The sequence below is a fragment of the Carettochelys insculpta genome, chromosome 5 (assembly GCF_033958435.1).
Source record: "Carettochelys insculpta isolate YL-2023 chromosome 5, ASM3395843v1, whole genome shotgun sequence".
Taxonomy (NCBI): Eukaryota; Metazoa; Chordata; order Testudines; family Carettochelyidae; genus Carettochelys; species Carettochelys insculpta.
In genome coordinates, this window is record NC_134141.1 from 30,369,808 (window position 1) to 30,396,408 (window position 26,601).

Sequence of the window (26,601 nt, forward strand, 5' to 3'; positions counted from 1 at the left end):
TGCCTCAGAGGCATGGACTAAAGCTATATACGGTTCTTGAAAATGTATACAGAAAATCAGTTGAAATTAAAGGGAATTTTGCCTCATTAGCTCAGGGCAGGTTTTACCCCTTTGGTATGTAAGTTAATACATTGCGCTTAGACACCAGATAAAAGATTGTATGTGTTGCAATAGGTAAGCAAAACAGGCAAAATTACAGACTCTCAGGAAGCCTTACCTCAGAATTTCCCTGCTTTTGTGGGTTTATGTCTGACCTGTAATGTTATCTGAGCATATTTAATTAACTACAGTAGCTGTTTAAAGTTTCTGACATTACCATTTTTATACCTCATACCAGTGTTGGTCATTATAATGGTTTGTGAGATCAGTGCGATTCATCCTGGACTCAAAGTTAATCTCATGGAAAATCCAATCAGTAAATTGATTAGGTATTAAATTACATTCTTTGTTAATGCTCTCTTTTCCTTTCCTTACAGTTCAAAGAAACCATTATGTGTTTTCTCCCTCACACCATCCCTCATCTCTGCTCCCCCACTTGCATTAGTATTATTGCACAGTTAAACTAATTGGCATGGCAGTGGTAAATTTGTGACTATGCCATGTTCTTTATCAACATTTCAGTAATTAGGCACAGGTGGGAAAGGTTAAATGAGTCTAATGAAGTGGCTAGTCCCAGTTTTGCTCTGTACCATTATATTTTACCCGCTTTTCAATGCTCACTCTCCAATGTATGTTGCAGATACTAATATGTATTGAAAATATTGCTGGTATTAAAGTTTACTGCAGCAATCACCTCCTGTGAATTGGCTGTCACTGTACTTTGTAAACTATTTTTACTGTAGGCTGTTCCTAGCAGTCAACATTGGATGTCAAGTGATTTTTAAGACCTTTTTTCCCCATTATTATTTCTGGTAAGTGGCTGGTTTCATAAGGGACTTTGTTGAGCCCTGCTGTTAATGAGAGCTGTTCATTTATTCCAGAACTGAATTTGGTGTGGTGCATTGAAGTTTTGAGATGAAAGCTAAGCAAATTGACAAAATACTCAGGTTCTTCCAGACTACCTTTCCAATGACAACTAACATTCTGATAATGCCAAAGGTAGGGGTGAACTATGATTTCTATAACTGCTTATCTGAATTGGTTTACTGTATGTTAGACTTGTGTTAATGGCTCTTTCACACTATACAGCTCTTGTCACATCACCTACCCCATCTGGTCATTGTGTTATTTGCTGCACTCACCCATTATGTGTTTTCTTTTAGGTTGGAAGATCTTTACTCCAAGGATTATAATTAAGTATATATTGATTCAGTGTCTCCCACTGCGTGGCCCAACCCAATCCACAATATAAGCATTAGAAAATAAAAATCATAAACTAAGCAAGGTAGAAGATCTGACCATTATCAGAAAATCCCTATTTATGCTATGAGAACGTGATTTTGTTCTACATTGATTTATTCTGCATTTATTATTTGTTCTGCATTGATTGCTCCCAGATTCACATGTACAACATTGAGTTAAAATGATCCCCAAAATCTCATAGTTCAATCATAATTTCTACTTAAATTTTTATGTTAATTTCATGTTGAGATCAAGCATTTAAACCAAACTATACGTTATCTGTCTTATCAAAACTAGCTGAAGCTCAGAAGTAGTTTGGGAGTTTTGTGATGAAGGTTGCAGGCCTGGACACTCTACCCTCTCAAGTCTTAGGACCTTCAAACCTAGCTCTTCAAACCTGTCCTCTGTGCAACCTCACCTTTGTCACTGATTTATCAGCTTATTTCATGCCCTGGCATCTCAAACTCACTTCTACAGTTAATCACTTTTGTAAATGCTGGCAGGTGCAGGCCCTAGGTGTACAAAAGGATAAGCCAAACCTGACTCTAGTGAGTCTTCTCCAGAAGACCTGACACAGCATACACCCAACAGTCTTCAACCACAGCTGTCAGTTTCAGGGATGAATTATTGTAGTGCACCATATTGGTTTCAGAAGTCATTTGCCACATACTCATGATTATTGTCTCACACGAGGACAATACTGATTACTTGTAGATCGCTACTGAGGAAGGAATCTATATATTTGTGGCCACATTTTTTCACAGCTCTGCAGAAGAGTCATCTCCCACATTTGGAACTGGATAGCAAAATAATCCTCCAAACAGAACAACTTCTGAAATACATTGCTTAATTACTTACTTTATAACACTTCTCCTGATAGCAGAAATTGTAGCTGTAGCTTCAGCAAGAGTTAACCTGGGAAGGAAGGAGTTAGGAGTACATTAATGAGCCACAGCCTGTATGCTGCCAATAACATTAGAACTGTTTGCCTCTTTGATCTAGGTTTCATAGATAAAAGATACAATTTGAAAATGTAATAAATAATGGCTTCATAGCACAAGTATGAGAACGTAACAAAAACAATAGCTCATCTTATCTCAGACAACATATAATGGGATTTCACCCAGTCTTGCTTGTTTTAGTGTAAATGGCAGGATTAGAATAGACATGATGCATAATTCAAAATGTCTAATTTGTTGGAGGCCTTTAGTTTGGCATCAGCTGCTGTGAGTTACATGTCCTATGACTAGACTATGAAATGCTCCCAGGCTTGAGAAAAGAGCCAGAAATGTGGTGGTGGTTGTTGTATTATCTATTGGGAAACAACTGTTACCTTCGACTATTTACAAGCTCTGACATATGAAATAAATTTAAGATAAAAATCTTAAGATATTTTGAAACTGGTGCCTGTAGCACTATTACTGTTTTTTTTTAAGGCAATATACTTCAGATATGTACGTGACTGTATCTGGGCAATTCATAGCTGGGTATCATAGAAAATGCCTGATATGACCTAACCAGTGAAGAGCTGTATATTGTGTTGTTTTATTTGTATGCAATCCTAGCCAATTTTCCTTGCATGAAACTATTCTTCTTTCTACTCAGCCATATGCTTGTCACACAAATCCCGACACGACCAGTTAATACATAGTAAAGCCTGTTAGTGTTTCAAGACTCAAATCTCTACCTTTTCTGCCATTCAGGGATGTATTTTAGGCTACCAGAGCCTAACTCAATTGATAGTGCTGTCACAATTCCTCCGGTTCAAATGTTTGTAGGAACCTTTCCCCCTCCTCCTTATATTTGCTGAGGTTTTTCTAAATCTATTGAGTAAGCTTTGGCTCTTCCCTGACACAGCCAGACCTGTGCATGAAGTGGATTGATTGCAGTAGGGACAGGAATTTAAAATCCAGTCTTCTTTTACTGCAGTGTAAAGTTCATTTTCTTCACAAAACTCCAGCGTGAATGGTACCTTTGAGATAAACTAATGCAAAATTTATCTCTCCGATTGAATATTACATGTGTCTGTATTTAATGTCTCAGTGCTAACTGTTATCCATGCTTTTGCCAGGATATTTTCACTAAGTTGGTGTCAAAATGCAAAATTAGTAATTAATAAAGTGAAGGAAGAAAAAAGAAGAGCTATGAGTTACTGAAAATGATGGCCATGATATATGAATATCATTAGCTCTTCCTTAAAGAACATTTATGTGGTTATATGAATGCAAAAAGGCAATGCAATATTTTAGTATTTCTCTAGTCACTGGAACACTCTGAAGCAGATGGACTGTGTGACTGATGATTCAATAATTGCACTCATTAAAAATGTTCACGCTTTTAATTTTTCCCCCTCACATTCTGTGAAGAGCTGAGGAATGAAATGGTTTTGTCATTGTCAGCAGATAGATAATTGAGTTTGCTTTGATTTCCTGGGGTGCCCCTTCCTCACCCTCCTGCTGTGGACTGACAACTCCAGAAGTGCAGAAGAAAATTTGAATCAACCCCAACTGTCTTAAAGGACAGAAATATCACAGAATGATTCCTCTCTCCCTCTCCATGTTCGCTTGTGAGCACTCAGCCAGCATCCCACCTCGCTAGAAGACAGCATGCTTTTGCTTTTCTGCCAGATTACCTCCTCCCATCATGTAGTTACCTAACTGAGACTTTGAAAAGAAGTCTTACCTCAAACATAGCTACTTCTAGTACTTCAGGCATGAAGTCACATAATCTAACAAAGAACCATGGAAAAAAAGGTGGGTATAAGATTAGAAAATAGAAATTTTCAATGGAGATAAGTTTAGCAGCTCACCTACTGGCTCTACCAGAGGGATGCTCCTGTACCTCCCTTTTCTGGGGTTGAACAGCTGGTTTTGAATCATGAGGGTCCTAGTTCACATCTTAATTCTAAGGCTTATTGTATATTGTAGCAAGCCCATTCTCCAGATGAGGGATTACATTAGCTGGCTGAATCCACTCTAGCATCTTGACACCGGTTGTCAGAGACACGAGCCTGCATAAATACAGCAGAGATCTTAATTCTATGCCTTTCTGCTCTTTTCCGGATGCACCTTGGGATTATCATATTATTTCTGTTCTTGTAGTGCTCCACCTGAGGTCAGGACAAGGACTCCATTGTGTTGCTGTACAAACATAATGAAAGACTGCCCCTTGCTTCATAGAACTTACATTCTAAATAGTTGACAGACAAAGCTGAGAGGAGAAATTGGCACAGAATGTCAGAGCCACTTGCTCAAGGCTGCCCAATAGGTAATTGGCAGAACTGGGATTAAAACCCCCAGTTGTTCTGACTCATAGGCCAGGCCTCCAACCACTACACGATATTATGTCGAGAACATCTTTATTTTATATTTAATTAAAACATTTAAATACAGTTGTTTTGTGTTTTACAAATGGTTAATTTGTACCAAAATGCAGATTTGGTCAACTCAGAACCATTCATTAATGCAACACTTACACATTAAAGAGTTTTTGGCCATTTTTGGAGGTGGGCAGAAGGGCTGGAATGCCAAGGGTAGAGTGCCATTCAGAAACTGGAGGAGGAGGAGGAGGAGGAAGAAGAGGCGGTCTCTGCTTGTCCCTTACAACTTTCAGCCTACTGCACTCATCTGCACTTTTTTTTTGGTCGACTTTTTCAATATGCCAACATTTAAAGATAACATGTTTTGGTTTTAAGCTTAAGTGTTTCTTTATTTTCCCCCGCCCTCATCCCCAAAATCACTTTTAGTTGAACATCTTACAATCATTTTCCTTGGTCTCGGGTTTAGTGATGTTTTTTTGGGGCATTAATTCTCTGCCACCCTTTTCTGTTTGTTTGCTGTATAATATACAGCACACACAATTTTTTTTTCAAGAGGCTGCAGCAATATAAAGTGGTGCTACAGGAGCCCCTGTGAGGATACAGGTGGGAAATTGGGAAGATACACGCAAGAGATCTACAGATTAGCATATCATATAATTAGCTACATTCTGACAGCATCAAGGAGAAAATGTCAGTCAAACATGAGCAACCCTGCCTGAAAGAAGCAGATCTTTTTGGAAGTAATATTCCACAAAAGAAGTTTTATACCCAACAAATGAAACTTCAGATGGCTCAAACCAAAATCCTCTATCCACATATCAATAACAGACAGAGGAATATGGATCTGGAGGTGAACTTTTTCTGGCTGGGACCTGTCTTTAAAAAGGATTGAACCAAAATCCTTCTTAATGCAAATTGGGAAACACTGGATCCAGATCCATATGCTGTGGTCTGGGCCTGTTTCTAACTGTAAGACTTGCACCTATAACAGCAAATGATACGCCAGCATTTTCAGCACCTAACTCACCCCTGCCATCCCAACCAGGAAACATTATCTGATGCCCCATACCAATAGTACAAAAACTCAACTCCAGATTTCAAACACACCAAATTTTGGGATCCTCAGTTTTGGTTTGTGCCCATCTAAATTGAAACTCTTCCTATAAGAACAGATATTGGAGGAACCAGCACTCCAAAGAGGCATAAAATGAAACAAAGATAATTGGGGATTCTCTCTTATAGTAGGATTTAAGGATGGAAGTAGGTGCCAACATTAGGGTAAAAATTGGCCAGTTTTGATATAAGGTGGAACTAATTCTCAAATAGCATGCAAAATACAGCAGTGCTGAAGGGTGCAATATCAGACATTTAATAGGATCATGTTCCATCTACCAAGGATAGATGTTATGTAACATGACCACTTCTCATGACTGCCACCTGGGGGGAAAAATAGGATGAAAGAGGGGAAAACATTGCTACCATTCCCCCCTCCCCTCCCCTCCCGACCCCATTTCAGGCTCTTAGCATCAATCAAACCACTTTTGCCTCTAAGTATGTTGGTGACTCATTGTTCATAATTAGTACCTACTTAGCTTTATGATTGTTTTTGTGCATCAGTGCCCCCACATGAAAAAAAAAGCAAATTGTATTTTAAAGCCAGATGTGGCTGTTCTACAGTATAATTGCATAAGGAGGAGAGAGATGAAAAGGAGAAAACAAACACCAAAGTTGGCAAAGCAGAGCCTATACCAAGAATAACACAAATCTAGCTCTATTAACTAAAATAGGTCTTGGTAATAGCCATTAATGGCAAAATCTAACCCTGTTCAGAAAGTCAGCAAAAATCAAACAGATCCCTTCTACCAGATGGAGACCTTAGCAGTCAGGGCCAGAATCAATATTTATGGGTTCCATCAATACAGCAGAGAAGCAGCTTGAGACCCCAGTCAATAATCTGGGAAAATAACACACTATGCCTAGGTACCTCTGAAAAGCAATACTTCCCCATTTGCAAGCACAGAGTTTGAACATAGGAAAAAAACTTCAAATAAAAGGAAGGAGTCAGTGGTAATTTGGGAAAACACCACAAAGAGGGTTCATAAGCACAAACCATGAGTAAATGATCTAACAAAAAATAGGCTTAGCAATGTCATTTTTCCCATCAGATTCTTATGCCTAGCAACTCAAAAGGCCCCTTCACGTTCCTGACCCTTCTTTGCACCCCAACATCAGTGGCTGTTCTTGATCGGTGCAGAACCACAGTTCAGCAGTGAATCTGCAGACTTCACCTTCTGCCCTCAATGTATGAGGAGAAGTGGGAGATAAAAAGGCTGGCCATTCACCAGCTACCTGCTTAAGACTCTCCACCACAGCCCTGCTGGCTGCTGGTAATGCTGCTCTGCCATTGCTATGGTGGTTGCTTATTTATCAACTACTATCAAACGCCCTCTGCCTCTCTGCTGTGGCCTCTGCCCATTGTATATCAGAAACTGTCAGCTGTTTTGCAGGTTGGGCAGAAACATTTCTCCATCTCAAGTGATTTCAGCTCTGATTGAGAAATTAACATAACAAAAGAGGCTCCTAATGAAGCCTATTCATTGAATAGTGTGGGGGGAAGCAGTTTAAGCCAGTCTCAGGATAAGCCTGTCAGAGGGTGCAGTCTTCTGATCAAAACATGTGTCTCCACCCATCTTACTTCCACAGGGCTTTGGCAGGCATACTCCTGACTCAATTAGGTCTTTGGTAAGTGTGAGGACCCCATTTAGAACAGGATAAGCTGAGTCCTGCTGCCTTTCATTCCCTCAATAATCCTAACATTGATAACAACAAGAAGTCCTGTGGCACTTTATAGACTAACAGATATTTTGGCGCATAAGTTTTCGTGGGCAAAGCCCCACGTCATCAGATGCATGAGTGGGGGGCGGGGATTCAGAGGGGTATTTAAAGAGTCAGGTCCCAGTGAACGGGAGGGCCAGAGCTGACAAAAACTATTCAGTCAGGGTGGAAATGGCCCATTATCAGTAGCATGTATCAAAAGAGGATCTGATGAAGTGGGTCTTTACCTACCAAAGCTTATGCTCCAAAATATCTGTTAGTCTATAAGGTGCCACAGGACTTCTTGTTGTTCTTGAAGATACAGACTAACATGGCTACCTCTCTGATACTTTAATAATAGCATTTTACTACCCTTGCATTCACGATGTATGTGATTTGTGACCAGCACCAACCAAGTTGCTAATAATTTGCTGAATAGGTCAGCAAAGAAGGAGCAAACTGTATTTACATAACCACACCCAGGCTGCCTCTACACTAGCAAGTCCTTTTGGAAATCAGGCCCTCTTCTCAGAGAACAAGAGGCGCGCCCCCCCCCACAAAATGCACTGTTTCGAAGTCCTTTCAAAAAAATGTGTTGCTTCTTCTGGAGGCCATTTTCCATCCCTGGCCCATTCGTTCAAAAGAGCAAGGTCTGCATGGAGGCTCTCTTTGAAAGAGAAGATTGCTTTTTTGATCTGCTTTTTTTGTGTGGGGACATGCTCTTTTGACAGATCTTCCAGAAGAGATCTTCCGGCAAATCATCTTTCGAAAGATCACTGTAGGGTAGACACAGCCCCAGAATCTCTCCCCATCTCAGCTACCTGTCAGGGAAGCATACATTCAAACTCTGCTTACGTAGACTATACCTTAGATGTGCAAACACTCTAGGTGCGATCACGCACACAAAATAGGATTTGCATGAATATTTATGAAACTATGGTTTTCTACAAACATTTCAGAAAATAAATAAATGGCAAAATAGTGAATTTGAATGTTTTCAGTAAAATAAATAAAAAAGGAGTAGGGGAATTGGGAAAGTATGGCTTTCTCCTCCTGCAAGAATTTTGAATCCATCAGAAAAATTTCCATATCCCTAAATAGTTTCAATTTTGACGTGTCTTCAAAATTGTCAAAAATGGCCTACCCAGCTCTAATAAAGCATACTTGCATCCAGTTTTAATGACCTAGCTCTGACTGGCACCTCGCTTGTCAATCACAGCAGTGAAACCAAGAAATTCAGCACTCTAGCTCTTCAATGACCCTCTCACCTCTACAGCCTTGGTCCTTCCAGAGCAAGGTTGATGGTCATTGGCAACACAGTGAAGACTTGCTGGCACTGGGAGAACAAATAAAGGATTTCAGTCTCTTAGATTGCCAATCTGGTACCTTTTATATGCTCTAAAACACATTCAGAAATTGGTTAGCATATAATACATTTGTTAGCATAGAATACATTCATAAATGTTCCAGTGGCAGTAGGAACTGAGCCAGTGTATTAGCCCTTCATAATTATTTAATTAGTCTCAAGTCCTATTATAATAGGTCATACTATAGTGGTAGCCACTGAAAGGAAACAGCTAGCTTATGTACATTTTTTCATCACGTTTGAAAGATATAAAATATTTAAGACTAAAATTGGCTACAAATTATTCCTGTCTGTCAGCCTTCAGCGTGGTTGTACCGGGATAAACTTATGTTTAGCCTAAGAAAGCTGCAGTTTACAAAGGTGGAGCTCACTCTTTTGATTCCAGGACAAGAAAATAAGACCTCCCATAGTGGGTTAGAAGAAGAGTCCATTAGACCATCATCCTGTCTCTGACATTGACCAGAGCTGGAGAGTTTTGCTGGTTGGTCGTTTAGGGATGTCTGGAGCATGGAGTTGCACCCCTGACTACCTCATCTAATAGCAATTGATGGACCTGTCCTTTAGGAAATTATTTAATTCTTTTTTGAACTCTTGTACTTTTGATCATCACACCATTCCATTGCAACAGGGATGATTTTGCATATAGTTAAGTAGCTCCTTTTGTTTAGGTTTTGTATTATGTGAAGAGGCAAATAACATTTCCCTCTTCACTTTCTCCATAGCATTCCTGATTTTATAGACCTCTGTCAGATTCCCTGAATGGGCTCTTTCCTAAAATGCACACTCAAAGTCTTTTCAAGCTTTCCTCGTATGGAAGCTGTTCCCGGTCCTTAATGATTTTGTTGCCCTACTCTGTGTCTTTTCCAATTCTAATATATCTTCTTTTAGGTGGGGTAACCACATTTGGATACTGCATTTAGGTATGAGCATTCTATGGATTTATATAGTGGCATGCTATTTCTGGTTTAACTGTCCCTTTCCTGACGGTTCCTAGTATCCTGTTAGCTTTTTTGACTGCCCCTAATCAGATGTTTTCAGAACATTACCCAGGATGCCTCTAAGATCTGTCTTGAGTGACAACAGCTAATTTAGAGCCCCATCTTTTTATATATATGGAGATTTTTTTTCAATGTGCATTACTTTGCATTTAATATTGAATTTCCATTGTCTTTTTGTTATGCGGTCACCCCGTTTCAGGAAGTCCCTTTGTAGCTCTTTGCAATAAGTTTTGGACTTGATTGTCAAATAATTTAGCATCAAATGCAAATTTTGTTACCTCACCCTCTACCCCATTTTCTGGGTCATTTATGAATATATTGAACAGCATAATCCCAATACAGATTCTTGTGTGACCTTACTATTTACCTGTATGCATTGTGAAAAATAACTATTTGGTCCTACTCTTTTTTGTCTTCTAACCAGTTACTGAGGCATGAGAGGACCTTACCTCTCACCCCTTGACTGCTTACTTTCCTTAAGAGTATTTGCTGTGGGACTTTGTCAAATGATTCCTGAGAATCCAAGTGCACTGTATCAATTTGTTCACCTTTGCCCACATGCTTGTTCGCTTCATAATTTTAATACCTCAAGGAGGCATGTTGATTCTTCCCCAACATACCATATATAGGTATGTGGCGGATAATTTCGTTCTTTAGTATCTTTGCAGTTTGGCTGTTCATTGGTTGTAATCATTTCAACCAATATGCCTGGTACTGAAACTGGGATTACAGGCCAGTAATTAACAGGATTGCTTCTGGAGAATTTTTTTAAAGATAAGTCCTACATCAGATAGGCTCCAGTCATTTATTGCAGAGGATGGTTTAAGCAGTAGGTTAATAGTTCTGTAACTTTATACTTGAGTTCCTTCATCAATCTTGAGTGAATGCCATCTTATCCTGGTGATTTATTACTAATTAATTTGTCAATTTGTTCCAGAACTTACAGACTTGAAGGAGCACCTCACAGCCTTCTTCACCTGCTTTGTGAGTTAGCTCTGGTGTAGCTGTATTGAAGGCTGAAACTGTGGTCTGTCATTGTAGATGAGCTCTCAGAATGGTTATGCAGGAGACCATGCTACAATCAGCAATTACATTAGGCCTAGGATGGTGAGACTGCTTCAGCTTGACCGTGGTGGGGAGGCTGGAAGGTGGGGTGAAATGCCATTGAATAAAAGTATTTCAAAAACTAACAAAATATATTTTTTAAAGTTTTGACTCTGCAGGAGACAGGGAACTGGAAACCAGCACAAATACATTTTTTAGGTCATGCTTGGCTTGATCACTCATTCTCTGTTAGGGAGAGAAAACTGTACTCGGAGCCTCTACTTAGGGGGTTTGGATTTTGAAGCCTTTCTGTACTTTGCCGATATTTACATTTCAGGGGAAGACTCTGTCTACATTTAGGATATCTTGAGAGAATGCTCAGTCCACATTGATGTCAACCAGCAAATCCAGTTGTCAAATATCATGTAATAAGATTATGTTCTTCCTGGAGAAGAGCAGCAGAATATACTTAATATTGTGTTCCGGCAGGGGGGCCAACAGAGCTGCTGGATGCCTGAGGAAGTTGGGGAGGAGCTGGCTCCATGCTCCCAGAAGGGGCAGGTCCTTCTGTAGAAAAGGCAGGGCTGGCAGCAGCCAGGCCTCAGCACCACCCAAAGTGCTCTGTGCCTGCCTTAGCTAGCCCTTAGCACTGCCCAGGGCTATGGCAACAATTTAAAGGGACAGTTGGATGGCCTGGTCCCAGGATGACAGAAGATGGTTTTTATTCTAAAGTGTCAGTCTTAGTCCCCACAGCCGTCTCTGCTAAGTTTCCATAGGTCACCAGTTAAACACAGTATTCTCTTTGCTGGATTTAGCTCCAGGTTTACCTATGCCGAAGCTAGAAGAGCGTGTGGATTAGAGTACACTTGGTACATTTTACAGTCTTCTGCCTGGGAGATTTTATGAAAATACTCTTTATTTTCAATGCCTCTTCTGCATTTGTCATACAACCAATGTCTCTCTGAATCTTTTCCCTGCACTGCTGTTTAGTGGACTTCAGAGTTACTTGTTCTTTCTTTAGGATGATTATGCAGTTGTGATATAACCTTGCCTTAGGATATGTTGGCGCTTAAAAAAAGTTTCTAAATGTGTTGCAGCCTGTGAGACTATGCCAGTTTCTTCATAGCTCATCTATATTGTAGAGAGGTAAAGAAAAAATAAAACAACAAAAAAATGCCTCAGTGGAAAATTTTCTGCTGTCACTGATAGCAAAGAACTAAAATCTAATTTGCATATAGATGTTGAAGCTTGTAATTCCACAGTCCCCTGAGAGAGCTCTCGTTGTTTAAATGTGTGCACAGTCTGGACTGGCCAGCCCATGATAAAAATAAAATTAAAACTGTTGGATGCCTGTATGTGGACCATCTCCTTAAATAATCAATTTATCTGTGGGGGGAAAGGACAGGACAGTGCCACACTATTTAAAAGGGGGTGAGGAACTGGAAAACAAAGAGGAGCAAGAGAGAAAAATAAATTGAACTGAAAAGGATTAGCAGATTTGATCTTTTTATTCCTAATGTGAGATGAGTTTTATTACAATGGTGGGAGGGAGTTGATATTGACAAAATAGTATGTGTGTGTGTGTGTGAGAGAGAGAGAGCACAGATCCTCATGGCTGAAAGGAGACTGCAGAGGACAAGATGGCTGCCTTGAGAAGAGATGAAATGCGAGAGAGAGAGAAGCTGAGTGAGCAAATTTGAAGAGCAGAGAAAAAGGCAGAAATGAAAAGGAAGACTGAAAGAAAGGCAGTTGTGGAGAAAGACTGGAACAGGATTTTCTTTTCTTTCTTTCCTATCTGTTGTTTCTTTTCAGTATGGAAAGAAGCAACATCAGAAAATGTGCCATGAAGTTCAGCAACCATGTGGAATTTTTTCAAGGGAAAAATAACTCCTGATGAACAGAAAAAAAGAAATAAAAAAAAAATCAAGTTTTACAATTGTTCAAATAATTCTAATAACATACAGCCTAACATTCCTGGCAAAAATCATATGTAATAAAAGAGTAATTAGAGAAACTCTGAGGATAAAAATATCTGGCCTAATTGTAATATCTGAATTATATTTCACACAGTATAAATAGACTAACAATGCAGACGGCTAATGTGGGAAGGTTTTATTCTTGTAAGGATCAGAGCTAAATTATTAAAAAAGTCAGATAGAACTGAAACCCAGGTTATCTTGCCAGGTATTCACAGAGCCAAATGGTGTCATCAGTTACACGTACATACACAATTCCATTGGCTTTCATGGGAGACATGTACATAACCAATGGCAAAATAAGTTCTTTAGCAGGTAATATTGGGGAATGTTAAACAAAAATGGAAAAAGAAGTCCAGAATACCTTATATCACTTATGTGACCAGATTTCTGACAGAATTACAGGTAAATAAAGTATTCACTGTTTAGAACAGGTAGACTGGTGTTTTTGTGAAGGCATAGTAGCCCGGTCATGAAATTCTCAGTTTTCAGAAAATCAGGTCTAATCTTAGCTTGACAGGCAAGAGAGTGAAAACTCAGCTACTGCCAGAAATGGTACTGGTGATTCATTAATTAGTACTCATTGAACCTGTACCTGCCATGAAGCTAGGGAGCATGGTGAAAGAGAATGCATGGTTATGTACTCCAAATAGTGAGAGAGTACTGTAATCATTACCAGATGTACAAACTTGAATGGAGATAAATAGTCACTGCTTATTACAAAAACCAAGTTTTGTTAGGAACATCAATTCACCACCATGTCTCATTTTTATAAGAATCTCTGGGAGGTAACTATTTGCTACTTGAAAACAAATTTTATTTTTACATGGTTAAATAAAGTCAAAGGTATTATTTCCTAAATGACTGCATGTACAGTCACTAGTAGCTACTATGATTTGTTAATTTGAGGTCGTAATAGCAAAACAGGCCCATATAATGCTGAGTTTGTAAAATCTGCTGCCCATGAGGATCCTTTTAACCCTGGTAAAATCACAAGGTTCGGGAAAATTCATGGAAGTCAGAAGGTCATGGAAGTCAGACAAGAATGCTGTCCTGACCCTCAAAGTATTTGTTATTAACATGTCATTATGCAAGGCAGGAACATTTCTGGCCATTCAAAGTGCAGCTCCTGTCACTAACATGTCATTATAGAAGTTGAGATCATTTCAATTCATTCAAAATGCAACTCATCAGAACATATTCCTTGCCTCACTCTCTGATTGTGTTTGCCCTCCCCTTATACCTCTGCACTGGCTTCTCATTTTCCATTGAATCAAATTCAAGTTTCTTAAACCCATCTTCAAGGCCTTTCACAACCATATCCTTTCATGCTTTAACAACTTTTCTTTTACTATTTCCTGTCCCTAACGTCTGCTTGTGACAGCAGTCTGGAATGTCCATTAGCTTGCTTCTTCCACAACCTCCTTCATGTTGTCCTCAACACTGGAATATACACTCCCTAAACTGTTGTAGTAACAGAGAGGGAGCCATGCTAGTCTGTATACTATCAAAACAAAAAGCAGTCAAGTAGCACTTTAAAGACTAGCAAAATAATTTATGAGGTAAGCTTTCGTGGGACAGACCCACTTCTTCAGACCATAGCCATACCAGAACAGATTTTTTTCTGATTTGTCCGCCTTGATTATTGTTTTTGGTTCTCTGTGCCTTAAATATTGGGTCTGTTCTGGTATGGCTACGGTCTGAAGAAGTGGGTCTGTCCCATGAAAGCTCACTTAATAAATTATTTTGTGAGTCTTTAAAGTGCTACTTGACTGCTTTTTTGTTCTAAACTATTCTCTGTGACTACTTTACATAGCCCATTGCAAAACCCACATCTGTTGAGATGCTTAAACAAATCAGCCAACTAATGACTGCAAAATGCGCACTTAGAAATAGTTGAAATTTAGGTAAAGAGAAATAAAGACAGTGCACTGAGCTAATCTGTCTCACTGTGTGTGCTCAGCACCATTGCCTTTGTCCTGTCACCTCCTTTTCTCCTGCTGTTTATCATAATCACTTGCTGCACCCCATTTCAAATTTGATTGCAAGGGCTTTAAGTTAGATGGTCATGTCTGCTTGTGCCTTCATACAGTACCTAGAACAACGGAGCCTGAGCCAAGACTTTCAGGAACTACCAGAACCCAAATGATAACTAATGCTTGAACATCGGATTGATTTCAATTCTGATTTAAACACAAAACGGTATATAACCTGCATCATTTGCACAGAATGCCTGAACACAGCATATAATCTTCTCTATTTACCAAAGAATCAAGTCACATGGGTGTGTCACGAAATACCTAGCACTGCTTGAATAATCGTTTTCCATGCTATCATTCAGCATGGACAAAAGAGTTACATGCGAATTGAATGAGACAAACTTTTATATTGGTTGCTTTATGTTCCATTCCACATGTTAAAGAGATTTTTCTCCCTGTCCTGGAAAAGAGAAAAATTCTTGAAATGATATAAGTTTGAAGGAATTCTGTTAGTCTATTTTCTTTCTATACCCTTTTTCAAAGGAGGAAAATGCCAAGGATGGAATACATTTTTAAAGATCATGTTAGTGGTGCTAATGTTTTGCTCTTTTGGCGGGTATGAAGATGCAGATGTTTGTCTCTCCAGTTAACTGTGCATTGTTTTATCTCCCAGTGTAATAATCTGTCCCTGTGAGACCACTGTACAGCTGTAATGTGGGGAAAAACATGTCAGAAAAAGGCCATCTGTGCATGAAAACGCCTGCCATTATTGTTAGTCATTAAAGGAATTCTCAGATTGTGATAAATCTTAGCCAAACAATGGCACAGGACAGTTTCAAATACTGTAACTATTTAATTTATATAGTTTGCTACTAAGGTTTTGCTATTTTTTGCTTGCTTTTAATTCAGCAAAAAGATATAAATTTTTCTTTTTTTATTCTAAAACTTAGCCCTATAACGTGATAAACTTCATTGCTACATGACACATTTCTTAAAAGAAATAGCGACCACTAAACATTTGACCTTGCTGAACAACTTCTTACGTTACAGTTGATCTTCTTTAAGATTTTATGTGTTAGCTGCTGCTGTACTAGAAAGTGACCATCAATCCAAAACAAAACAAAACAAAAAACCACACACAAGAAAAGAGCCGAAAGCTCAAATTTTCATCCTGCAGGAACAGCAACATATAAAGGAAAGCACCTCCAGTCTTGTTGGAGGTCACTTGATAATGAATAGGATGTCTTCATGTCACCCTCCTAAGTATGATTAAGGCAACTTTTCTGGTCACCTCCCCATGTGGGATGAGCAGAGTGGATCCTAAATAGGGCTTCTCAGTCATGGATGCAGCAGCCAGACTGTTCTAGCACCTTAGTCGTTGAAACGGACCGAATGATAAATACATCTACTGTGTATGTGCTGGTCCATGACTAACAGCTTCCATATTTCACAATCCTGCTCCCATTGCATTTGCAAGTCACCATAGGGCTTAAGTTTAGGAGAGTAGTATGCAAAGGAAGATGCCTGTGAGTGACTTCTTTTAATATGGGGGTGCCATCGCACTGCAGCCACAACACGGTTCTTGAAGAATGGAAGGCTCATTTCAAATGTCATGGGATCCATGATGACTGGGAGTCTCCTGTCTGCTGCAAGCTTCATCAGCCCTCACAGCCATTATAGCATTTGCCTTGTTATCCTCTCCCTGTTCTGCCATTGAGGACTTTTATGATCTTTCTTTGTCTAGACCCTCTCCCTTGACCTTCCCACCATGGGTGACCCTGCTGGGAGTATGTGACTCCCCACAACATCACTTTCAGGTTCATTGGAACACAGAAGCCCATTTACCACAACAAGGTGACAACCTGGAGAAGGACCTCCAGTAGGACCTAACTGTCCAACCCTTACAATAATAGCTGTGAATTTACATGAGTGAAGCCAATGGAATACTCATGTGAGTAAAATACATAAATAAGGGTTGCACAACTGACAGAAGAAAGTAGAGAAAAGAGAGTGTGACAAAATATCTGGCTGCTCCAAGGAGGCATGAAAAATTTGGTGGCATCCCCAAAGAGGCATACTAGGAGGCTTGAGTTTTAAGTTGATACTGTCCTTACTGATTTTTTTTTCTTCTCAAACACAGCTCAGTCAGCTCTAAATGGGACAGAAATCACGGGCTGTTTATGCAAACCCTTAATGAATTCAGTAGGAGTACATCTGTGAGTAAGCCTTACATAAAGGTATGCCTAATCAGGCTCCTTGGTATGGAAAGAGACCTCAGTTTTATTGGAAAGGGATTTCTGAGATCTTTGCTCAAGCACATCCATGACTAAGCTTTACCTGAGAATGGAGTACAACTAAAAACAAAAGAGTCAACACACTAATAACAAGACACAGAGGCTTAGCTGCATGGTATTGCAAAAGCATTATGCATGGGTCATTTGAGATGATATGAAAGGGTTATACATGGCTTGGGCTTTACTGAACTAGTAATTAATTTGTTTGGCTTTTTAAAAAATCCTGTTTTGATCATGTCGGTGGCTCTGGCACTTGACCGTGGAGACACTAATTGTACTGACTGTGACCAGGTTCCCTTCTCACACAAATAGGTCTTTGAATGCATTTCCTGTTCCTTCTTCAGCATTCTGTACCTCCTCCTTTCTATGCCTGGATCTCAGCTCACTAGAAATTGCCAATTGCACCTAGTTGTTCTTTAATGTACTGTGGTGAAACTACAAAACTATTTTCATTTAGCCATCTTCTCAGGAGTGGAAGCCAAGTCTGGGAAAGAAAGCAGTCTTATTAGATTTTTAGCTTTTAAAAATGGCTATAATAATGCATATCAGGGCACTACGAGAATTAATGGGGAAAAAGAACATTGAAGGTCTTGAGTGAATAGTGCTATTAATTTATTATAACTTGAGCTTATCACACCTGTTATTAGTAAAGTTTGAACATGGTTGAATTGTAAGCCTCTGTTTTTACATGGCCATCACTTACTGAATCATTCATCTTTTGGACAGAAATGCTTCATGCTTGGGCATTGACTGATGATGGATTTTTTTTTTTTACAAAATGGCTGAGCAAAGTCTTTGTAGCTGAACTGGAGTACTGGGAGATGAATATACTTCTGCCACCATAAAATGAAATCATAAGCATCCATATTTAAACAGGGCTGCAGCTAAAAATAGCTTAAAATGTGAAACTTGCTGAAGACATTCTTATGCAGGGCTTATTCTTGGCTTAGCCAAAAAGTTATACACAAGATGCAAACTTGACACTAACAGGCTGGGTCTGAATAGAGCCTGGTAGTGGTTAGCTCATTACAAAGAGTAATTTTTCCTCTTTTGGTATTCACACTGTCTCATCAATTGTTTTGAATGAGCTCTAGCCACCCTGATTGAATTGACCTCATTAGCACTAGTTCACCACATAATAATGTAACACATCCGTCTTTGCGTGCATATATATCTACCTGCCAAACGGAAGTTTCCATTTCATGCATCTGATTAAGTGAGTTCCAGATAATGAAAACTGATGCCCAAATAAATTTGTTAGTCTTTAAGGTGCTGCAAGACTCCTTGCTGTTTTTGGGAAACAGACTAATATGGCTGCTTTTCTGACACTCCATTTTCTGTGCACCCACCCATGCACTACACTATCCAAAGAAGAAAGAGTATCTTAACGTACGGGTGCATAAAATAATTGTGTGCTAGAGGAAAACCCAAAAATCGGTATGAAAGGTAATATCCTGCAAATACTAAATATTTTAAAAATCAATGATGTTTGCTCTTAAATTACAGCCAATCCAATGTGTTTCAACTGTCTTTTTAACCAAGTATTCCAAAAAACCAAACAGCAGCAGCAAATTTAGGAAATCAACTCTCCCCTTCTCCATGTCACTTAATGATGTGTAATCTTCAAAGACTAATTGAGACTCCTTACAGAAGTGCACAATGTGTGCAAATTAAAGTGCTTGCACCTCTAGTTTCCTGAACTCTGCCTCTGAGTCTCCTTTCTGCAGGTACAAAAATATAAATGCAAAGTGTAGTTTTTTTTTGATCAGCAGTACAAAGCTACATTTTTGAAGGACAAGTCCAAAGTGTGTAGCTTCACAATAAGGACTTAAGACTTTGCTTTCCTTTCCATTACAATCAACATATTGCCCTGACTTCTCATTCTCATTTCCCGCTGAGAGGGGACCAAAACAGTCTTTCTGATGAGTTTAACAGTTTGAGATGTGAGGTGTGAAGGGGAGGACAAAGGACAGTCTGAAAAGAAGAAGAAGAGGAAGAAGAAGAATTACACAGGTTAATAGTTGTTCTAATTTATTTTAGGAATACTTAATCAAAAGTTCTGGGTCCTAGAAACTTTAGGTTTGTTTAATTTAATTGGCCTTACAGAGGATTGGTGCTTTGAACCCTTTTTGGAAAGGCTAGGTGGGTATCTTTAGAGCTATTCAGTCTTGAGTTTGTGAAGCTAAACCTGCTCTGTTTGATATGATACAAGGAGTAAAAATGTTTTCATTAGAACAAATAGAGATTAAAAGAACTCCTGTAAGTGTAAAGAGTGAGGGAGTAGGAATATGCCTTGAAACTCAGCTGATGACTGGGAGAGAGAAACCCAAGAGTTCTATTTTCAATTACGTCACACTGTTTGATCTCAGTTTTCATTAGAACTGCACAAAATTTATTTTTCAGTTAAACCACTTAGATGATATTTGGATTTCTCATTTTTTGCACTAGAAAATGGAAAACCTTAAATTTCCTCACAGAAGTTTCTGTTTGGTTGAAACAGACTCCTCATCCCCCACAAAAACAGTATTTTAAAACCATGCTCTAATAACACAATATATTCTGAGAACTTTGTGTGTTCCACAAAGGTTGAAAGACTTAAGGACTATGTTAGCACAAATTAGGTACTCATAGAGCATGCCAGCAGTGATCTTTGCAACTCATACTCTTACACTTGTTGCACTATGCAGACAAGCCCTAAGTGGATATGGCATGCAAAGTTGGGATAGACTAGAGATAGAGCTTATTTTGATTTCTGCTTGTTCAAATAGTGGCAACCTTAGGACTGATTAGCACAAATCTTAAAAACCTGAAACCAGCAGATATGGAACTGCCAAGGCCTGGGTCACCTTGTATATTGATACCACATTGAGACTGTGATAGGTTGCATCACAGAAATCTTCTTGAGACTGTCCCTTGATATACTGAAAATACCACTGAGCTCAACACCTGCCCTCTGAGGTGCCGCACCAGCTTGTCCTGCTGAGCCAAAACCTCTGGTTTCCCTGCCAGTGATGGCACAGAGTTGGGACTGCAGCCTACAGCAGAGCAACACAGGTACTTTCAGCCGAAGGGACTTGACATAGCACCGAGGTAGGTGCACAATCCCTAAAGTTTATACAGAGCAAGCTCATAATTTTTTGTCCATTTTATCAATGAAAGAGATATGTGCAGATGTTGTCCGCCCCAGGTAACCATTATTTATACTGGGTTTATTAATAAACAAAAGTGATTTTATTGAATATAAAAAGTAGGATGTATGAGGTGGCAAGTGGTAGCAGACAAATCAAAGTAAGTTACTAAGAAAATAAAGCAAACACACCAGTTAAACATAATATACTAAAAAAACGTATTACAAATCATAATCTCTTGCTGTAGCTCCTATTTCAGATAAAATCCTTCTCAGGCCAGGGATGTCCTTTCTGACCTTGACCCAGCAGTTCTTCTCCTGCTATTAGAGTCCTTTTATTTTCAGGGGTTTTTGTATATCTTTTTAGAGTGGGGAGGCAGTTTGTAAAGCCATGGAAAGACCCTTATTTTTACTTCTCTTGTATTATATAGTATTTCCCTAGGGTGGGAAGCCTCTGTTTAATTCCCCATGCACCTCCAGAAAAGCACAAAATTCAAGATGGATTACAGCACCGGGTGAACCAAAGGCTAGGTTTGCAGGCAAAACAAGACTATTCACAGAGACAGTAACAGAGAGGGAGCCGCGCTAGTCTATATGCTATCAAAACAAAAAAGCAGTCAAGTAGCACTTTAAAGACTAACCAAATAATTTATTAGGTGAGCTTTTGTGGGACAGACTGAAGAAGTGGGTCTGTCCCACGAAAGTTCGCCTAATAAATTATTTTGTTACTCTTTAAAGTGCTACTGGACTGCTTTTTTGTTATTATTGTTCCAAATATCAGACCATTAAGTTCTTTAAAGACTGTTAATGGATCTCACATAGCACGTCTAGTAACAGAGAGATAGCTGTGTTAGTCTATATACTATCAAAACAAAAAAGCAGTCCAGTAGCACTTTAAAGACTAACTAACGTCCAGATCACTAAAAAGGTTTATGCTACATATTTCAAATACAGGAAGGCAAGCAGCTCACAAATAGAATGTAGATATTCGGCAGATTATAACTTTTAAACTGATATGTAACATGAAATATTTTGCATAAAATATGTTCAAGTTATGTCATATTTACAGGCATATTTCCATAATGAATGTGGGGTGCAACATCGCACAGATGAACTAACAAGGTGCTTTCATGTCTGAATCTAGCTGTCAGTGCTGCCAAACCACGTTAGCTGCTGCAGAGTTGATGTGTCTGAATCTATACCAATTAGTTTCAAACAAACAAACAAACAACATTTTCACTTTAATATAAGATACTAAAATGTTAGGCAGTCATTATGAAGATCACAGAAACTGAGGTCTGACATTGAACTGCAGGAATACGGACAATAATATGAAAGATTTTATAACAACGTGTAATGGTTCAGTGAACTATATTTTGTCTAGCTAAAATTCTGTTTACAGTATACTTTCCTGATAACCTCATGCCCAAAGAGGATTATTTTGGGTCTTTTTGTAGAGCTCTGTATTATCAAGGATATATATATAAAGCAAAATTTACAGAGCTTTTAGACTCTCAAATTAGAGGGAACCTAAAAAAAAAAATCCTAATTTCAAAAACAGGGTGCACAAAAGAAAAATCATAACTGCATATACACTTTGTAGTTGCACAGGCAAATTGAATAGACGCGTATCTAAAAAATTAGGCATTTTATTACCTATTCTATTACACATACTATTTCTAGTGTCATCTTTTTTCTGGCTCAACATCTATTCATTGTCATTATAAATCACTATAAATTGCCACTATGAATGCCTATAGTGACTGGGCAGAAAAAATACAGGCTGAACCTCTCTCATTTGGTACCTTTGGGAACTGACTTGTGCTGGATGGGAGAATTTGCTGGACTATGGGAGGTAAACATTATTTAGCATATTACTAACACTTCCATTCTTACTGGGCTCTTAGAAGACATTTAGGGTAAATTACAGCTAAATAACTGCACAGAACATTGACAGCCAGAACTGGTGGCTGTAAACAAACTTGATGGGACTGTGGGAAATGTGGCCACACCCAGGATACGTGATCATCTGGCTAACTAAAATCATGCCAGATTATTGATGCTGCCAGATGAGAGAGTTCCAGATTAGATAGATTTAGCCCGTATAGCTTTATGAATAACAGGCAGTCCTGTGGGACCTCAGAGACTAGCAAAGTTATTAGGTCATGAGCTTGTGTGGGGAAAACCCACTTAATCAGATACAAATACAAATACAAAATCCAGGGTTTAGATAGCAGGGAGCGGTTGTGCGGGAGAGGGGAAGGGAACAGAGGGAAGGAGGAAGGAAGTTACCTGTCGCTATGTCAGTAGCAGAACCTGAACTAGCAGGACCTGAACTAGCAGGATCTGATAAGGAAGCAAATTAAGATGGAAGTATCTGATATAGTCTTGTGGTAATGGGATTTGCCTAGGCTAGGAAATTTTGAGGAGAAAAGGGACTTCAAACTAGTGCAGGCACTTCGAGGTACCCATGGCTGACCCACAGCTACATGCAAGCTGGCACTTCGAAGTTTCACACCTCAAAATTGCCATGGGGGAGGTTTAGCTGAATGAAGTGCTGCATATGCACCCCAGCACTTCATTAGTAATATCCCAATACCCTAATTACCATGCCCCCTTTGAAGTTGGGGGCTAGTCTAGACACAGCCAAAGAGCAGCACAGAGTGGCAGGAAAGCATCCAGGAAAGTTACAAAAAGAACATTTTGTACTTTTCAGCACAGTAATCTATTAATAATACTTTAGATATTATCATATGATGTTGTACAATGTGCAAGTCTGAGTATCTGGATAATTAGATGAGCATTTTTAAAATGCATTCTGGATAGCAGCAAAGGATTATGCACGGATTGGTTTTAATCTTTAGAAGATCAAATAGAACAACTTTAATCTGTGGACTGCATGAATTTAACCTTATATAAAAGGTAAGCTGCCAAATTCTGAGGCTAAAAATAAAAGGCACCAGACTAAAATTCAGTGCTTGAAAATCGCCTATAGAAAAATCTCTGCCAAATAAGATAAAAAGTTTTGTTGTCTGTAAGAATATACTGTTTTCAATGGGCTTGCTTAAACTGTTCTCTGCAAGAACAATGTCTAATGCAGATTAAAATATCATTGATTTCCTTGCAGGATCTCTCAGAATTTACTCTGTCTACAGGGAATTTCACTTGTCGGTGGTCAGCACAGCACAAAATAGCATTTCCCTTCTGTACTCTTTAATTAAAGATAATTATGCAAGTTAAGAAAAATACTTAGATGGTTGTACTTTAGTCAATCCTTTGCTCTACCTATTAGCCGTTATCAAAGTTACTTAACAGTGTGTTTCCATGATAGATAAAACTACAGAATAGGTATGTACGTGAAAATGCTGAGTCAAGGTATGTAATTATAGGTTTAAATAATCAATGGTAGGTAAAACAGTTAGGGCTGGGTTCAACATTTTCAGGGTGATAGCAAGGAAGTAGTTACCACCTTAAATGTTACTCATTGTTAATTAAAGATTTTTTTGAAACCTCCTATATTGTTAGTTTTGACCCCTCAAGATACAAAATTTATTGTAAATTCCCCATTCAACCAGGAAATTCCGTCTTCCTTACCCAAGCCCTGGCCGCCTGCTAGCACTTCAAAACAGGAGGAATCTTTGGGGACTGAAACTACAAATTTACTCTAATTGTGAACTCAATTGTAAGAAGTGAGGGAAAGTTAATAAATAGCCTCACATCAGCTCCTTTTGAGAAGCTACATCTACACTATATTGATCTGTCGACAGAAGTTACTGTCAGAAAAGCTCTTCCGGCAAAACTTCTGTTGATGGATCACATCTACACATAAAAGCAGATCAATATTTTGATCTGCTCTGTTGACAAAAGGGTCCCATGGAGTGTCTACACAACTTTTTTGTCAACAGTTTCTGTTGACAAAAAGCATTTTGTGTATAGAAGCTCCATGAGTTTTGTCACCAACACTCCAGTTTTATCTACAAAATTCTGTAGTGTAGATGCAGCCTGTGAGGCTACGTCTACACTACAGCAATCTGTCGACAGAAGTTATTGTCAGAAGACATCTTCCGGCAAAGCTTCTGTAGGCAAATCACAGCCGCACACAAAAGTGGATCAAAAGAGTAATTCACTCAGCTAACAGAGGGTGGCCAGACTGCCCAGCTGCCCTCTCAACAGAAAGGCCAACTGGACGATCAGCAAACAGGGCTGCATAGTGACCTGGAAGCCCTTCCTGTCAACAGAGGGCCTCCTGAAATGTCTATACATATTTTTTTTGTTGTTAGAAAGTATCAACAAATTCATTGTTCCTCACCGCGGAGAGGCGGAACACTGTTGGTGCACATGCTGAGTTTTGTCAACAGATTTGTCTACAGAACACATTTTGTGTGTACACGCTCTGTGAGTTTGTTGACAAAACCACTAAAAGTCTGTAGTGTAGATGTAGCCTAAAGGAAAAAGAGCATCTGGGGAAGACTACCTGTAAGCTGACTAACTATGCTGGGTGTCTGAAAGACAAGAGACCAGGAAAGAATGAAACATCATGGCTGCCAAGCCCACAGTTTCCTGGGGCCTTGGGGTTCACATATAGCCAACCTGTGAAACTCTTTGCCACAGGATGTTGTGAAGGCCAAGACTACAACAGGGTTCCAAAAAGGACTAGCTAATTTTGTGGTCCATTAATAGCTCATCCTAACCAGACGTGGTCAGAAAGAAAGCCCCATATGGCAGCAGCATCTCCATCAGCTCTAACTAAATCCGAATAACCATCTGGGATGAGAGAATCCCTCCTCAGCCTCTCCTCCCATTTATCCTGTTCCCCCTGCCCCTTCCTCCTTTTTCTTTCTAAGAAAAATCCATCCAGGCTGTGTTTTGCAACTTTGATGTGAGCCTGCAACCAAGGAGGCAGTTAAAAGCAATGTCCTAAACCTAGGTGGTGTGTGGGAGCGCCCGGGGGGGGCACATGCACCCTCTGAATCACCACTTGCACTCACCGTGAGCATCAAGCCACTTCCGATGAGTATGGGAGAAGTCCTGCCACTCCCTTTCGGCCTGAAAGCTCTACACCTAGGCTGCACCACTCCATGGGGAGGTGCAGACTGCTATGGAACCTACCAAAAGTGGTGTGGTGCTTCTGTTGGAAGTAGCGTTCAGAACATGCGCAGAGGGAGGGCAAGCATGGGCAGATCAGGGGTGAGGCAAGGGAGGGGAAGGGTACTTGCCAGTTCACACCCCCAGCAATCATTGCACCAGTCACCTTTGGTCCTAAATCCGTTGTTGCTGGTGCAAGCTTGCCAGGCCTTGGAGTGTCTAGGAGAACAGTGTGTGATGCCTGAGACATTCCAGAAGCAAGGCTGGAGGCGAGAGAGACAAGTTGCGTTTTGTGTCTTTGCTGTTCTTCCTCCCTCCTCTTGTATTTCTTAGAATATAAAATAAAACAAGTAAACAGGATCAAACTTTAACATCTGTAGCTGTTACTGCCATCTTTTATGCCATCTCAAAAGCTGCAAGTAGGAAGTTTTCTTCTAAAGAATTTCTGTGGTCAAAGAAAGCAAATGATATTATGAAAATGGGAGCCTTACTTAACACTTAACATTTTCAATACTTTCAACATTGTAATACTTAACACATTTGGGCTCATGTATTTCATCAAAATTAACACAACAGGGTCACCACAGCAGAGGCACTCATATGGCAGCTGAACAGCACACAGTCTCTTCTATAAATCTTACCAGAACTTGCCAAAATTATGGAAATCTGCAGCTATTGGCTTTGCAGACCCGCCCATAACTAGCCCTGAAAGCAACCCTTCAGCATCTGCTCCTCCAATTTGCATAAGAAATTGCCAAGCACTTAGAAGTGCACACTGACAAAAAAAACAAGCCCAACATGCAATGAAGTGATTCTCCTCCTTCACATTACACTGAAACTCGGAGATTCCAGAAGAATTATTACATATTTAAAGAGTTTGAGACCTTCGGGTAAAACATCCATGACATACCTTGATAGTCATGCTCCGGAGGGACTATTAGCCAGGAAGAAAGGGCAGGAGACAAAACTTTTGTGGTGGCTGCTTCAGGTCTTTGCTATTCAAGTCACAGGAGACTGGAATGGCCCCAAAGTTCACCCTGTAAATGTAGAATGGCATTCTTTGATTTATTTCTCCCACAGATATACTCAAAAGGAAGAAGGGAAGAAAAGAAGCAGAAAACGTAACTAAAGAAAAATAATAACCCCTTTAAGGAAGATGAGACGAACTTAATCAGACCACATGAGGAAGGGATAGTTTGTAGTCAAGGTACTAAACCAAACCTCCACACTCACTGAGGGACTTTGGAAAAGTCACAAT